The sequence below is a fragment of the Schistocerca nitens genome, chromosome 3 (assembly GCF_023898315.1).
Source record: "Schistocerca nitens isolate TAMUIC-IGC-003100 chromosome 3, iqSchNite1.1, whole genome shotgun sequence".
In the NCBI taxonomy this organism is placed as follows: Eukaryota; Metazoa; Arthropoda; class Insecta; order Orthoptera; family Acrididae; genus Schistocerca; species Schistocerca nitens.
In genome coordinates, this window is record NC_064616.1 from 6102875 (window position 1) to 6121563 (window position 18689).

The following is an 18689-nucleotide window of genomic DNA, read 5'->3' on the forward strand; positions in this document are numbered from 1 at the left end:
AGGAAGACTGAGTCTTCCTACTGTCTATGTTTTGAGCGTTTCCTGTAACACTAGTTTCACATTCCGATGCAGCTCTGTAGGTTTACTGTATCCCTTGGACCTTCCCATTGACGATGAAACACAGAAATTGCATCGAAATTAAATATAAGAGACACAATTCCGACTTAAGTACAGGAAGACTGAGTCTTCCTACTGTCAATGTTTTGAGCGTTTCCTGTGACACTTGTTTTACATTCTGATGCACCTTTGCAGGTTTACTGTATCCCATGGACCTTCCCATTGACGATGAAACACAGAAATTTCATCGGAAATAAATAAAAGAGACACAATGCCGACTTAAATACAGGAAGATTGAGTCTTCCTACTGTCTATGTTTTGAGCGTTTTCTGTGTCACCAGTTATACATTCCGATGCACCTCTGCAGGTTTACTGTATCCCTTGGACCTTCCCATTGACGATGAAACACAGAAATTGCATCGGAATTAAATATAACAGACACAATGCCGACTTAAGTGCAGCAAGACTGAGTCTTACCACTGTCTATGTTTTGGGCGTTTCCTGTAACACTAGTTTCACATTCCGATGCACCTGTACAGGTTTACTGTATCCCTTGGACCTTCACAGTGACGATGAAACACAGAAATCGCATCGGAATTAAATATAAGAGACACAATGCCGACTTAAGTACAGGAAGACTAAGTCTTCCTACTGGCTATGTTTTGAACGTTTCCTGTGTCACCAGTTTTACACTCCGATGCACCTCTGCAGGTTTACTGTATCCATTGGACCTTCCCATTGACGATGAAACACAGAAATTTCATCGGAAATAAATATAAGAGACACAATGCCGACTTAAGTACAGCAAGACTGAGTCTTCCTACTGTCTAAGATTGGAGCGTTTCCTGTGTCACCAGATTAACATTCCGATGCACCTCTGCAGGTTTACTGTATCCCTTGGACCTTCCCAGTGACGATGAAACACAGAAATTGCATCGGAATTACATATATGAGACACAATGCCGACTTAAGTACAGGAAGACTGACTCTTCCTACTCTATATGTTTTGAACGTTTCCTGTGTCACCAGTTTTACATTCTGATGCACCTCTGCAGGCCTACTGTATCCCTTGGACCTTCCCATTGACGATGAAACACACAAATTGCATCGGAATTAAATATAAGAGACAAAATGCCGACTTAAGTACAGGAAGACTGAGTCTTCCTACTGTCTATAATTTGAGCGTTTCCTGTCTCACCAGTTTTACATTCCGATGCACCTGTACAGGTTTACTGTATCCGTTGGACCTTCACAGAGACGATGAAACACAGAAGTTGCATCGGAAGTAAATATAAGAGACACAATGCCGTCTTAAGTACAGGAAGACTAAGTCTTCCAACTGGCTATGTTTTGAGCGTTTCCTGTGTCATCAGTTTCACATTCCGATGCACCTCTGCATGTTTACTATATCCCTTGGACCTTCCCATTCACGATGAAACACAGAAATTGCATCGGAAATTAATATAAGAGACACAATGCCGACTTAAGTACATGAAGACTGAGTCTTCCTAATGTCTATCTTGTGAGGGTTTCCTGTGTCACCAGTTTTACATTCCGATGCACCTCTGCATTTTTACTGTATCCCTTGGACCTTCCCATTGGCGATGAAACACACAAATTGCATCGAATTTAAATATAAGAGACACAATGCCGACTTAAGTACAAGAAGACTGAGTCTTCCTACTGTCTATGATTTGAGCGTTTCCTGTGTCACCAGTTTTACATTCCGATTCACTTTTGCAGGTTTTCTGTATCCATTGGACCTTCCCATTGACGATGAAAAACAGAAATTGCATCGTACTTGAATATAAGAGACACAATGCCGACTTAAGTACAGGAAGACTAAGTCCTGTTACTGTCTATGTTTTGAGCGTTTCCTGTGTCATCAGTTTTACTTTCCGATGCACCTCTGCAGGTTTACTATATCCCTTGGACCTTCCCATTCACGATGAAACACAGAAATTTCATCGGAAATAAATATAAGAGACACAATGCCGACTTAAATACAGGAAGATTGAGTCTTCCTACTGTCTATGTTTTGAGCGTTTCCTGTGTCACCAGTTATACATTCCGATGCACCTCTGCAGGTTTACTGTATCCCTTGGACCTTCCCATTGACGATGAAACACAGAAATTGCATCGGAATTAAATATAAGAGACACAATGCCGACTTAAGTGCAGGAAGACTGAGTCTTCCTACTGTCTATGTTTTGAGCGTTTCCTGTAACACTAGTTTTACATTCCGATGCAGCTCTGTAGGTTTACTGTATCCCTTGGACCTTCCCATTGACGATGAAACACAGAAATTGCATCGAAATTAAATATAAGAGACACAATTCCGACTTAAGTACAGGAAGACTGAGTCTTCCTACTGTCAATGTTTTGAGCGTTTCCTGTGACACTTGTTTTACATTCTGATGCATCTTTGCAGGTTTACTGTATCCCATGGATCTTCCCATTGACGATGAAACACAGAAATTTCATCGGAAATAAATAAAAGAGACACAATGCCGACTTAAATACAGGAAGATTGAGTCTTCCTACTGTCTATGTTTTGGGCGTTTCCTGTAACACTAGTTTCACATTCCGATGCACCTGTACAGGTTTACTGTATCCCTTGGACCTTCACAGTGACGATGAAACACAGAAATTGCATCGGAATTAAATATAAGAGACACAATGCCGACTTAAGTACAGGAAGACTGAGTCTTCCTACTGTCTATGTTTTGAGCGTTTCCAGTGTCATCAGTTTTATTTTCCGATGCAGCTCTGCAGGTTTACTATATCCCTTGGACCTTCCCATTGACGATGAAACACAGAAATTTCATCGGAAATAAATATAAGAGACACAATGCCGACTTAAGTACAGCAAGACTGAGTCTTCCTACTGTCTATGATTTGAGCGTTTCCTGTGTCATCAGTTTTACATTCCGATGCATCTCTGCAGGTTTACTGTATCCCTTGGACCTTCCCATTGACGATGAAACACAGAAATTGCATCGGAATTAAATATAAGAGTCACAGTGCCGACTTAAGTACAGGAAGACTGAGTCTTCCTACTGTCAATGTTTTGAGCGTTTCCTGTGACACTTGTTTTACATTCTGATGCACCTTTGCAGGTTTACTGTATCCCATGGACCTTCCCATTGACGATGAAACACAGAAATTTCATCGGAAATAAATAAAAGAGACACAATGCCGACTTAAATACAGGAAGATTGAGTCTTCCTACTGTCTATGATTTGAGCGTTTTCTGTGTCACCAGTTATACATTCCGATGCACCTCTGCAGGTTTACTGTATCCCTTGGACCTTCCCATTGACGATGAAACACAGAAATTGCATCGGAATTAAATATAAGAGACACAATGCCGACTTAAGTGCAGCAAGACTGAGTCTTACCACTGTCTATGTTTTGGGCGTTTCCTGTAACACTAGTTTCACATTCCGATGCACCTGTACAGGTTTACTGTATCCCTTGGACCTTCACAGTGACGATGAAACACAGAAATCGCATCGGAATTAAATATAAGAGACACAATGCCGACTTAAGTACAGGAAGACTAAGTCTTCCTACTGGCTATGTTTTGAACGTTTCCTGTGTCACCAGTTTTACACTCCGATGCACCTCTGCAGGTTTACTGTATCCATTGGACCTTCCCATTGACGATGAAACACAGAAATTTCATCGGAAATAAATATAAGAGACACAATGCCGACTTAAGTACAGCAAGACTGAGTCTTCCTACTGTCTAAGATTGGAGCGTTTCCTGTGTCACCAGATTAACATTCCGATGCACCTCTGCAGGTTTACTGTATCCCTTGGACCTTCCCAGTGACGATGAAACACAGAAATTGCATCGGAATTACATATATGAGACACAATGCCGACTTAAGTACAGGAAGACTGACTCTTCCTACTCTATAGGTTTTGAACGTTTCCTGTGTCACCAGTTTTACATTCTGATGCACCTCTGCAGGCCTACTGTATCCCTTGGACCTTCCCATTGACGATGAAACACACAAATTGCATCGGAATTAAATATAAGAGACAAAATGCCGACTTAAGTACAGGAAGACTGAGTCTTCCTACTGTCTATAATTTGAGCGTTTCCTGTCTCACCAGTTTTACATTCCGATGCACCTGTACAGGTTTACTGTATCCGTTGGACCTTCACAGAGACGATGAAACACAGAAGTTGCATCGGAAGTAAATATAAGAGACACAATGCCGTCTTAAGTACAGGAAGACTAAGTCTTCCAACTGGCTATGTTTTGAGCGTTTCCTGTGTCATCAGTTTCACATTCCGATGCACCTCTGCATGTTTACTATATCCCTTGGACCTTCCCATTCACGATGAAACACAGAAATTTCATCGGAAATAAATATAAGTGACACAATGCCGACTTAAGTAAAGGAAGACTGAGTCTTCCTACTGTCTATGTTTTGAGCGTTTCCTGTGTCACCAGATTTACATTCTGATGCACCTCTGCAGGTCTTCTGTATCCATTGGACCTTCCCATTGACGATGAAACACAGAAATTGCATCGTAATTAAATATAAGAGACACAATGCCGACTTAAGTACAGGAAGACTGAGTCTTCCTACTGTCTATGTTTTAAGCGTTTCCTGTGTCACCAGTTTTACATCCTGATGCACCTCTGCAGGTTTTCTGTATCCATTGGACCTTCCCATTGACGATGAAACACAGAAATTGCATCGGAAATTAATATAAGAGACACAATGCCGACTTAAGTACATGAAGACTGAGTCTTCCTAATGTCTATCTTTTGAGGGTTTCCTGTGTCACCAGTTTTACATTCCGATGCACCTCTGCATTTTTACTGTATCCCTTGGACCTTCCCATTGGCGATGAAACACACAAATTGCATCGAATTTAAATATAAGAGACACAATGCCGACTTAAGTACAAGAAGACTGAGTCTTCCTACTGTCTATGATTTGAGCGTTTCCTGTGTCACCAGTTTTACATTCCGATTCACTTTTGCAGGTTTTCTGTATCCATTGGACCTTCCCATTGACGATGAAAAACAGAAATTGCATCGTACTTGAATATAAGAGACACAATGCCGACTTAAGTACAGGAAGACTAAGTCCTGTTACTGTCTATGTTTTGAGCGTTTCCTGTGTCATCAGTTTTACTTTCCGATGCTCCTCTGCAGGTTTACTATATCCCTTGGACCTTCCCATTCACGATGAAACACAGAAATTTCATCGGAAATAAATATAAGAGACACAATGCCGACTTAAATACAGGAAGATTGAGTCTTCCTACTGTCTATGTTTTGAGCGTTTCCTGTGTCACCAGTTATACATTCCGATGCACCTCTGCAGGTTTACTGTATCCCTTGGACCTTCCCATTGACGATGAAACACAGAAATTGCATCGGAATTAAATATAAGAGACACAATGCCGACTTAAGTGCAGGAAGACTGAGTCTTCCTACTGTCTATGTTTTGAGCGTTTCCTGTAACACTAGTTTTACATTCCGATGCAGCTCTGTAGGTTTACTGTATCCCTTGGACCTTCCCATTGACGATGAAACACAGAAATTGCATCGAAATTAAATATAAGAGACACAATTCCGACTTAAGTACAGGAAGACTGAGTCTTCCTACTGTCAATGTTTTGAGCGTTTCCTGTGACACTTGTTTTACATTCTGATGCATCTTTGCAGGTTTACTGTATCCCATGGATCTTCCCATTGACGATGAAACACAGAAATTTCATCGGAAATAAATAAAAGAGACACAATGCCGACTTAAATACAGGAAGATTGAGTCTTCCTACTGTCTATGTTTTGGGCGTTTCCTGTAACACTAGTTTCACATTCCGATGCACCTGTACAGGTTTACTGTATCCCTTGGACCTTCACAGTGACGATGAAACACAGAAATTGCATCGGAATTAAATATAAGAGACACAATGCCGACTTAAGTACAGGAAGACTGAGTCTTCCTACTGTCTATGTTTTGAGCGTTTCCAGTGTCATCAGTTTTATTTTCCGATGCAGCTCTGCAGGTTTACTATATCCCTTGGACCTTCCCATTGACGATGAAACACAGAAATTTCATCGGAAATAAATATAAGAGACACAATGCCGACTTAAGTACAGCAAGACTGAGTCTTCCTACTGTCTATGATTTGAGCGTTTCCTGTGTCATCAGTTTTACATTCCGATGCATCTCTGCAGGTTTAGTGTATCCCTTGGACCTTCCCATTGACGATGAAACACAGAAATTGCATCGGAATTAAATATAAGAGACACAGTGCCGACTTAAGTACAGGAAGACTGAGTCTTCCTACTGTCTATGTTTTGAGCGTTTCCTGTGTCACTAGTTTTACATTCCGATGCACCTCTGCAGGTTTACTGTATCCCTTGGACCTACCCATTGACGATGAAACACAGAAATTGCATCGGAATTAAATAGAAGAGACACAATGCCGACTTAAGTACAGGAAGACTGAGTCTTCCTACTGTCTGTAATTTGAGCGTTTCGTGTGTCACCAGTTTTACATTCCGATGCACCTCTGCAGGTTTACTGTATCCCTTGGACCTTCCCATTGACGATGAAACACAGAAATTGCATCGGAATTATATATAAGAGACACAATGCCGACTTAAGTATAGGAAGACTGAGTCTTCCTACTGTCTAAGATTGGAGCGTTTCCTGTGTCACCAGATTAACATTCCGATGCACCTCTGCAGGTTTACTGTATCCCTTGGACCTTCCCATTGACGATGAAACACAGAAATTGCATCGGAATTACATATATGAGACACAATGCCGACTTAAAAACAGGAAGACTGAGTCTTCCTACTCTCTATGTTTTGAACGTTTCCTGTGTCACCAGTTTTACATTCTGATGCACCTCTGCAGGCCTACTGTATCCCTTGGACCTTCCCATTGACGATGAAACACACAAATTGCATCGGAATTAAATATAAGAGACAAAATGCCGGCTTAAGTACAGGAAGACTGAGTCTTCCTACTGTCTATAATTTGAGCGTTTCCTGTCTCACCAGTTTTACATTCCGATGCACCTGTACAGGTTTACTGTATCCGTTGGACCTTCACAGAGACGATGAAACACAGAAATTGCATCGGAAGTAAATATAAGAGACACAATGCCGTCTTAAGTACAGGAAGACTAAGTCTTCCAACTGGCTATGTTTTGAGCGTTTCCTGTGTCATCAGTTTCACATTCCGATGCACCTCTGCATGTTTACTATATCCCTTGGACCTTCCCGTTCACGATGAAACACAGAAATTTCATCGGAAATAAATATAAGTGACACAATGCCGACTTAAGTATAGGAAGACTGAGTCTTCCTACTGTCTATGTTTTGAGCGTTTCCTGTGTCACCAGATTTACATTCTGATGCACCTCTGCAGGTCTTCTGTATCCATTGGACCTTCCCATTGACGATGAAACACAGAAATTGCATCGGAATTAAATATAAGAGACACAATGCCGACTTAAGTACATGAAGACTGAGTCTTCCTAATGTCTATCTTTTGAGGGTTTCCTGTTTCACCAGTTTTACATTCCGATGCACCTCTGCATTTTTACTGTATCCCTTGGACCGTCCCATTGACGATGAAACACAGAAATTTCATCGGAATTATATATAAGAGACACAATGCCGATTTAAGTACAGGAAGACTTAGTCTTCCTACTGTCTATGTTTTGAGCGTTTCCTGTGTCACCTAGTTTTACATTTCGATACACCTCTACAGGTTTACTGTATCCCTTGGACCTTCACAGTGACGATGAAACACAGAAATTGAATCGGAATTAAATATAAGACACACAATGCCGACTTAAGTACAGGAAGACTAAGTCCTCCTACTGTCTATGCTTGAGCGTTTCCTGTGCCACCAGTTTTACATTCCGATGCACCTCCGCAGGTTTCCTGTATCCATTGGACCATCCCATTGACGATGAAATACAGAAATTGCATCGAAATTAAATATAAGAGACACAATGCCGACTTAGGTACAAGAAAACATTCTTCGTACGGTCAATGTTTGAGCGGTTCCTGTGTCACCAGTTTCACATTCCGATGCACCTCTGCCTGTTTATTGTGTCCCTTGGACCTTCCCATTGCCGATGAAACACTGAAATTGCATCGGAATTAAATATAAGAGACACAATGCCGACTTAAGTACAGGAAGACTGAGTCTTCATACTGTCTATGTTTTGAGCGTTTCCTGTGTCACCAGATTTACATTCTGATGCACCTCTGCAGGTCTTCTGTATCCTTTGGACCTTCCCATTGACGATGAAACACAGAAATTGCATCGGCATTAAATATAAGAGACACAATGCCGACTTAAGTACAGGAAGGCTGAGTCTTCCTACTGTCTATGATTTAAGCGTTTCCTGTGTCACCAGTTTTACATTCTGATGCACCTCTGCAGGTTTTCTGTATCCATTGGACCTACCCATTGACGATGAAACACAGAAATTGCATGGGAATTAAATATAAGAGACACAATGCCGATTTAAGTACAGGAAGACTGAGTCTTCCCACTGTCTATGTTTTGAGAGTTTCCTGTGTCATCAGTTTTACTTTCCGATGCACTTCTGCAGGTTTACTATATCCCTTGGACTTTCCCATTCACGATGAATCACTGAAATTTCATCGGTAATAAATATAAGAGACACAATGCCGACTTAAGTACAAGAAGACTGAGTCTTCCTACTGGCTTTGTTTTGAGCGTTTCCTGTGTCACCAGTTTTACACTCCGATGCACCTCTGCAGGTTTACTGTATCCCTTGGATGTACCCATTCACGATGAAACACAGAAATTGAATCGGAATTAAATATAAGAGACACAATGCCGACTTAAGTACAGGAAGACAGAGTCTTCCTAATGTCAATGTTTTGAGCGTTTCCTGTGTCACTAGTCTTACATTCTGATGCACCTCTGCAGGTTTACTGTATCCCTTGGACCTTCCCATTGACGATGAAACACAGAAATCGCATCGGAATTAAATATAAGAGACACAATGCCGACTTAAGTACAGGAAGACTAAGTCTTCCTACTGGCTATGTTTTGAACGTTTCCTGTGTCACCAGTTTTACACTCCAATGCACCTCTGCAGGTTTACTGTATCCATTGGACCTTCCCATTGACGATGAAACACAGACATTGCATTGGAATTAAATATAAGAGACACAATGCCGACTTAATAACAGAAAGACTGAGTCTTCCTACTGTCTATGTTTTGAGCGTTTCCTGTGTCACCAGTTTTACACTCCGATGCACCACTGCAGGTTTACTGTATCCCTTGGACCTTCCCATTGACGTGAAACACAGAAATTGCATCGGAATTAAATATAAGAGACACAATGCCGACTTAAGTACAGGAAGACCGAGTCTTCCTACAGTCTATGTTTTGAGCGTTTCCTGTGTCACTAGTTATACATTCCGATTCACCTCAGCAGGTTTACTGTATCCCTTGGACCTTCCCATTGACGATGAAACACAGAAATTGCATCGGAATTAAATAAAAGAGACACAATGCCGACTTAAGTACAGGAAGACTGAGTCTTCCTACTGGCTATGTTTTGAGCGTTTCCTGTGTCACCAGTTTTACACTCCGATGCACCTCTGCAGGTTTACCGTATCCCTTGGACCTTCCCATTCACGGTGAAAAACAGAAATTGAATCGGAATTAAATATAAGAGACACAATGCCGACTTAAGTACAAGAAGACTGAGTCTTCCTACTGTCTATGTTTTTAACGTTTCCTGCGTCACTAGTTTTATATTCCGATGCACCTCTGCAGGTTTACTGTATCCCTTGGACATTCCCATTGACGATGAAACACAGAAATTGCATCGGAATTAAATATAAGCGACACAATGCCGACTTAAGTATAGGAAGGCTGAGTATTCCTACTGTCTATAATTTGAGCGTTTCCTGTATAACCAGTTTTAAATTCCGATGCTCCTCTACAGGTTTTCTTTATCCCTTGGACCTTCACAGTGACGATGAAACACAGAAATAGCATCGGAATTAAATATAAGAGACACAATGCCGACTTAAGTACAAGAAAACAGTCTTCTTACAGTCAATGTTTTGAGCGTTTCCTTTGTCACCAGTTTTACATTCCGATGCACCTCTGCAGGTTTACTGTATCCCTTGGACCTTCCCATTGGCGATGAAACACACAAATTGCATCGAGTTTAAATATAAGAGACACCATGCCGACTTAAGTACAGGAAGACTGAGTCTTACCACTGTCTATGTTTTGAGCGTTTCCTGTAACACTAGTTTCACATTCCGATGCACCTGTACAGGTTTACTGTATCCCTTGGACCTTCACAGTGACGATGAAACACAGAAATTGCATCGGAATTAAATATAAGAGACACAATGCCGACTTAAGTACAGGAAGACTGAGTCTTCCTACTGTCTATGTTTTGAGCGTTTCCTGTGTCATCAGTTTTATTTTCCGATGCAGCTCTGCAGGTTTACTATATCCCTTGGACCGTCCCATTGACGATGGAACACAGAAATTTCATCGGAAATAAATATAGGAGACACAATGCCGACTTAAGTACAGCAAGACTGAGTCTTCCTACTGTCTATGATTTGAGCGTTTCCTGTGTCATCAGTTTTACATTCCGATGCATCTCTGCAGGTTTACTGTATCCCTTGGACCTTCCCATTGACGATGAAACACAGAAATTGCATCGGAATTAAATATAAGAGACACAGTGCCGACTTAAGTACAGGAAGACTGAGTCTTCCTACTGTCTATGTTTTGAGCGTTTCGTGGTCACTAGTTTTACATTCCGATGCACCTCTGCTGGTTTACTGTATCCCTTGGACCTACCCATTGACGATGAAACACAGAAATTGCATCGGAATTAAATATAAGAGACACAATGCCGACTTAAAAACAGGAAGACTGAGTCTTCCTACTCTCTATGTTTTGAGCGTTTCCTGTGTCACCAGTTTTACATTCTGATGCACCTCTGCAGTTTTGCTGTATCCCTTGGACCTTTCCAATGACGATGAAACACAGAAATTGCATCGGAATTAAATATAAGAGACACAATGCCGACTTGAGTATAGGAAGACTGAGTCTTCCTACTGTCTATGATTTGAGCGTTTCCTGTGTCACCAGTTTTACATTCCGATGCACCTCTGCAGGTTTCCTGTATCCCTTGGACCATCCCATTGACGATGAAACACAGAAATTGCATCGAAATTAAATATAAAGGACACAATGCCGACTTAAGTACAAGAAAACAGTCTTCGTACGGTCAATGTTTGAGCGGTCCCTGTGTCACCAGTTTTACATTCCGATGCACCTCTGCCTGTTTATTGTATCCCTTGGACCTTCCCATTGACGATGAAACACAGAAATTGCATCGGAATTAAATATAAGACACACAATGCCGACTTAAGTACAGGAATACTGAGTCTTCCTACTGTCTATGTTTTGAGCGTTTCCTGTGTCACCAGATTTACATTCTGATGCACCTCTGCAGGTCTTCTGTATCCATTGGACCTTCCCATTGACGATGAAACACAGAAATTGCATCGGAATTAAATATAAGAGACACAATGCCGACTTAAGTACAGGAAGACTGAGTCTTCCTACTGTCTATGTTTTAAGCGTTTCCTGTGTCACCAGTTTTACATTCTGATGCACCTCTGCAGGTTTTCTGTATCCATTGGACCTTCCCATTGACGATGAAACACAGAAATTGCATCGGAATTAAATATAAGAGACACAATGCCGACTTAAGTACAGGTAGACTGAGTCTTCCTACTGTCTATGTTTTGAGCGTTTCCTGTGTCACTAGTTTTACATTCCGATGCACCTCTGCAGGTTTACTGTATCCCTTGGACCTTCTATTGACGATGAAACACAGAAATTGCATCGGAATTACATATATGGGACACAATGCCGACTTAAGTACAGGAAGACTGAGTCTTCCTACTCTCTATGTTTTGAGCGTTTCCTGTGTCACCAGTTTTACATTCTGATGCACCTCTGCAGGCCTACTGTATCCCTTGGACCTTCCCATTGACGATGAAACACAGAAATTGCATCGGAATTAATATATAAGAGACAAAATGCCGACTTAAGTACAGGAAGACTGAGTCTTCCTACTGTCTATAATTTGAGCGTTTCCTGTCTCACCAGTTTTACATTCCGATGCACCTGTACAGGTTTACTGTATCCGTTGGACCTTCACAGCGACGATGAAACACAGAAATTGCATCGGAAGTAAATATAAGAGACACAATGCCGTCTTAAGTACAGGAAGACTAAGTCTTTCAACTGTCTATGTTTTGAGCGTTTCCTGTGTCATCAGTTTCACTTTCCGATGCACCTCTGCAAGTTTACTATATCCCTTGGACCTTCCCATTCACGATGAAACACAGAAATTTCATCGGAAATAAATATAAGTGACACAATGCCGACATAAATATAGGAAGACTGAGTCTTCCTACTATCTATGTTTTGAGCGTTTCCTGTGTCACCAGATTTACATTCTGATGCACCTCTGCAGGTCTTCTGTATCCATTGGACATTCCCATTGACGATGAAACACAGAAATTGCATCGGAATTAAATATAAGAGACACAATGCCGACTTAAGTACAGGAAGACTGAGTCTTCCTACTGTCTATGTTTTAAGCGTTTCCTGTGTCACCAGTTTTACATTCTGATGCACCTCTGCAGGTTTTCTGTATCCATTGGACCTTCCCATTGACGATGAAACACAGAAATTGCATCGGAATTAAATATAAGAGACACAATGCCGACTTAAGTGCAGGAAGACTGAGTCTTCCTACTGTCTACCATTTGAGCGTTTCCTGTGTCACCAGTTATACATTCCGATGCACCTCTGCAGGTTTACTGTATCCCTTGGACCTTCCCATTGACGATGAAACACAGAAATTGCATCGGAATTATATATAAGAGACACAATGCCGATTTAAGTACAGGAAGACTGAGTCTTCCTACTGTCTATGTTTTGAGCGTTTCCTGTGTCACCAGTTTTACATTTCGATACACCTCTACAGGTTTACTGTATCACTTGGACCTTCACAGTTACGATGAAACACAGAAATTGAATCGGAATTAAATATAAGAGACACAATGCCGACTTAAGTACAGGAAGACTAAGTCTTTCTACTGTCTATGTATGAAGCGATTCCTGTGTCACCAGTTTTACATTCCGATGCACCTCTGCCTGTTTATTGTATCCCTTGGACCTTCCCATTCACGATGAAACACAGAAATTGCATCGGAATTAAATATAAGACACACAATGCCGACTTAAGTACAGGAAGACTGAGTCTTCCTACTGTCTATGTTTTGAGCGTTTCCTGTGTCATCAGATTTACATTCTGATGCACCTCTGCAGGTCTTCTGTATCCATTGGACCTTCCCATTGACGATGAAACACAGAAATTGCATCGGAATTAAATATAAGAGACACAATGCCGACTTAAGTACAGGAAGACTGAGTCTTCCTACTGTCTATGCTTTAAGCGTTTCCTGTGTCACCAGTTTTACATTCTGATGAACCTTTGCAGGTTTTCTGTATCCATTGGACCTTCCCATTGACGATGAAACACAGAAATTGCATCGGAATTAAATATAAGAGACACAATGCCGACTTAAGAACAGGAAGACTGAGTCTTCCTACTGTCTATGTTTTGAGAGTTTCCTGTGTCATCAGTTTTACTTTCCGATGCACCGCTGCAGGTTTACTATATCAGTTTTACATTCCGATGCACCTCTGCAGGTTTACTGTATCCATTGGACCTTCCCATTGACGATGAAGAAAAGAAATTGCATCGGAAATAAATTTAAGAGACACAATGCCGACTTAAGTACTTGAAGACTAAGTCTTCCTACTGTCTATTATTTGAGCGTTTCCTGTCTCACCAGTTTCACATTCCGATGCACCTGTACAGGTTTACTGTATCCGTTGGACCTTCACAGAGACGATGAAACACAGAAATTGCATCGGAAGTAAATATAAGAGACACAATGCCGTCTTAAGTACAGGAAGACTAACTCTTCCAACTGGCTATGTTTTGAGCGTTTCCTGTGTCATCAGTTTCACATTCCGATGCACCTCTGCAGGTTTACTGTATCCCTTGGACCTTCCCATTGACGATGAAACACAGAAATTTCATCGGAATTAAATATAAGAGACACAATGCCGTCTTAAGTGCAGGAAGACTGAGTCTTTCTACTGTCTATGTTTTGAGCGTTTCCTGTAACACTAGTTTCACATTCCGATGCAGCTCTGTAGGGTTACTGTATCCCTTGGACCTTCCCATTGACGATGAAACGCAGAAATTGCATCGGAATTAAATATAAGAGACACAATTCCGACTTAAGTACAGGAAGACTGAGTCTTCCTACTGTCAATGTTTTGAGCGTTTCCTGTGTCACTAGTTTTGCATTCTGATGCACCTTTGCAGGTTTACTGTATCCCATGGACCTTCCCATTGACGATGAAACACAGAAATTGCATCGGAATTAAATATAAGAGACACAATGCCGACTTAAGTACAGGAAGACTGAGACTTCCTACTGTCTATAAATTGAGCGTTTCCTGTGTCACCAGTTTTACATTCCGATGCACCTGTACAGGTTTACTGTATCCCTTGGACCTTCACAGTGACGATGAAACACAGAAATTGCATCGGAATTAAATATAAGAGACACAATGCCGACTTAAGTACAGGAAGACTGAGTCTTCCTACTGTCTATGTTTTGAGCGTTTCCTGTGTCATCAGTTTTACTTTCCGATGCAGCTTTGCAGGTTTACTATATCCCTTGGACCTTCCCATTGACGATGAAACACAGAAATCTCATCGGAAATAAATATTAGAGACACAATGCCGACTTAAGTACAGCAAGACTGAGTCTTCCTACTGTCTATGATTTGAGCGTTTCCTGTGTCATCAGTTTTACATTACGATGCATCTCTGCAGGTTTACTGTATCCCTTGGACCTTCCCATTGACGATGAAACACAGAAATTGCATCGGAATTAAATATAAGAGACCCAGTGCCGACTCAAGTACAGGAAGACTGAGTCTTCCTACAGTCTATGTTTTGAGCGTTTCCTGTGTCACTAGTTTTACATTCCGATGCACCTCTGCAGGTTTACTGTATCTCTTGGACCTACCTATTGACGATGAAACACAGAAATTGCATCGGAAATAAATATAAGAGACACAATGAAGACTTAAAAACAGGAGGACTGAGTCTTCCTACTCTCTATGATTTGAGCGTTTCCTGTGTCACCAGTTTTACATTCTGATGCACTTCTGCAGTTTTACTGTATCCCTTGGACCTTCCCATTGACGATGAAACACACAAATTGCATCGGAATTAAATATAAGAGACAAAATGCCGACTTAAGTACAGGAAGACTAAGTCTTCCTACTGTCTATTATTTGAGCGTTTCCTGTCTCACCAGTTTCACATTCCGATGCACCTGTACAGGTTTACTGTATCCGTTGGACCTTCACAGAGACGATGAAACACAGAAATTGCATCGGAAGTAAATATAAGAGACACAATGCCGTCTTAAGTACAGGAAGACTAACTCTTCCAACTGGCTATGTTTTGAGCGTTTCCTGTGTCATCAGTTTCACATTCCGATGCACCTCTGCATGTTTACTATATCCCTTGGACCTTCCCATTCACGATGAAACACAGAAATTTCATCGGAAATAAATATAAGTGACACAATGCCGACTCAAGTATAGGAAGACTGAGTCTTCCTACTGTCTATGTTTTGAGCGTTTCCTGTGTCACCAGATTTACATTCTGATGCACCTCTGCAGGTCTTCTGTATCCATTGGACCTTCCCATTGACGATGAAACACAGAAATTGCATCGTAATTAAATATAAGAGACACAATGCCGACTTAAGTACAGGAAGACTGAGTCTTCCTACTGTCTATGTTTTAAGCGTTTCCTGTGTCACCAGTTTTACATCCTGATGCACCTCTGCAGGTTTTCTGTATCCATTGGACCTTCCCATTGACGATGAAACACAGATATTGCATCGGAATTAAATATAAGAGACACAATGCCGACTTAAGTACATGAAGACTGAGTCTTCCTAATGTCTATCTTTTGAGGGTTTCCTGTGTCACCAGTTTTACATTCCGATGCACCTCTGCATTTTTACTGTATCCCTTGGACCTTCCCATTGGCGATGAAACACACAAATTGCATCGAATTTAAATATAAGAGACACAATGCCGACTTAAGTACAGGAAGACTGAGTCTTCCTACTGTCTATGATTTGAGCGTTTCCTGTGTCACCAGTTTTACATTCCGATTCACCTTTGCAGGTTTTCTGTATCCATTGGACCTTCCCATTGACGATGAAAAACAGAAATTGCATCGTACTTGAATATAAGAGACACAATGCCGACTTAAGTACAGGAAGACTAAGTCTTCCTACTGTCTATGTTTTGAGCGTTTCCTGTGTCATCAGTTTTACTTTCCGATGCACCTCTGCAGGGTTACTATATCCCTTGGACCTTCCCATTCACGATGAAACACAGAAATTTCATCGGAAATAAATATAAGAGACACAATGCCGACTTAAATACAGGAAGATTGAGTCTTCCTACTGTCTATGTTTTGAGCGTTTCCTGTGTCACCAGTTATACATTCCGATGCACCTCTGCAGGTTTACTGTATCCCTTGGACCTTCACATTGACGATGAAACACAGAAATTGCATCGGAATTAAATATAAGAGACACAATGCCGACTTAAGTGCAGGAAGACTGAGTCTTCCTACTGTCTATGTTTTGAGCGTTTCCTGTAACACTAGTTTCACATTCCGATGCAGCTCTGTAGGTTTACTGTATCCCTTGGACCTTCCCATTGACGATGAAACACAGAAATTGCATCGAAATAAAATATAAGAGACACAATTCCGACTTAAGTACAGGAAGACTGAGTCTTCCTACTGTCAATGTTTTGAGCATTTCCTGTGACACTTGTTTTACATTCTGATGCACCTTTGCAGGTTTACTGTATCCCATGGACCTTCCCATTGACGATGAAACACAGAAATTTCATCGGAAATAAATAAAAGAAACACAATGCCGACTTAAATACAGGAAGATTGAGTCTTCCTACTGTCTATGTTTTGAGCGTTTCCTGTGTCACCAGTTATACATTCCGATGCACCTCTGCAGGTTTACTGTATCCCTTGGACCTTCCCATTGACGATGAAACACAGAAATTGCATCGGAATTAAATATAACAGACACAATGCCGACTTAAGTGCAGCAAGACTGAGTCTTACCACTGTCTATGTTTTGGGCGTTTCCTGTAACACTAGTTTCACATTCCGATGCACCTGTACAGGTTTACTGTATCCCTTGGACCTTCACAGTGACGATGAAACACAGAAATTGCATCGGAATTAAATATAAGAGACACAATGCCGACTTAAGTACAGGAAGACTGAGTCTTCCTACTGTCTATGTTTTGAGCGTTTCCAGTGTCATCAGTTTTATTTTCCGATGCAGCTCTGCAGGTTTACTATATCCCTTGGACCTTCCCATTGACGATGAAACACAGAAATTTCATCGGAAATAAATATAAGAGACACAATGCCGACTTAAGTAGAGCAAGACTGAGTCTTCCTACTGTCTATGATTTGAGCGTTTCCTGTGTCATCAGTTTTACATTCCGATGCACCTCTGCATGTTTACTATATCCCTTGGACCTTCCCATTCACGATGAAACACAGAAATTTCATCGGAAATAAATATAAGTGACACAATGCCGACTTAAGTATAGGAAGACTGAGTCTTCCTACTGTCTATGTTTTGAGCGTTTCCTGTGTCACCAGATTTACATTCTGATGCACCTCTGCAGGTCTTCTGTATCCATTGGACCTTCCCATTGACGATGAAACACAGAAATTGCATCGTAATTAAATATAAGAGACACAATCCCGACTTAAGTACAGGAAGACTGAGTCTTCCTAATGTCTATCTTTTGAGGGTTTCCTGTGTCACCAGTTTTACATTCCGATGCACCTCTGCATTTTTACTGTATCCCTTGGACCTTCCCATTGGCGATGAAACACACAAATTGCATCGAATTTAAATATAAGAGACACAGTGCCGACTTAAGTACAGGAAGACTGAGTCTTCCTACTGTCTATGATTTGAGCGTTTCCTGTGTCACCAGTTTTACATTCCGATTCACCTTTGCAGGTTTTCTGTATCCATTGGACCTTCCCATTGACGATGAAAAACAGAAATTGCATCGTACTTGAATATAAGAGACACAATGCCGACTTAAGTACAGGAAGACTAAGCCTTCCTACTGTCTATGTTTTGAGCGTTTCCTGTGTCATCAGTTTTACTTTCCGATGCACCTCTGCAGGTTTACTATATCCCTTGGACCTTCCCATTCACGATGAAACACAGAAATTTCATCGGAAATAAATATAAGAGACACAATGCCGACTTAAATACAGGAAGATTGAGTCTTCCTACTGTCTATGTTTTGAGCGTTTCCTGTGTCACCAGTTATACATTCCGATGCACCTCTGCAGGTT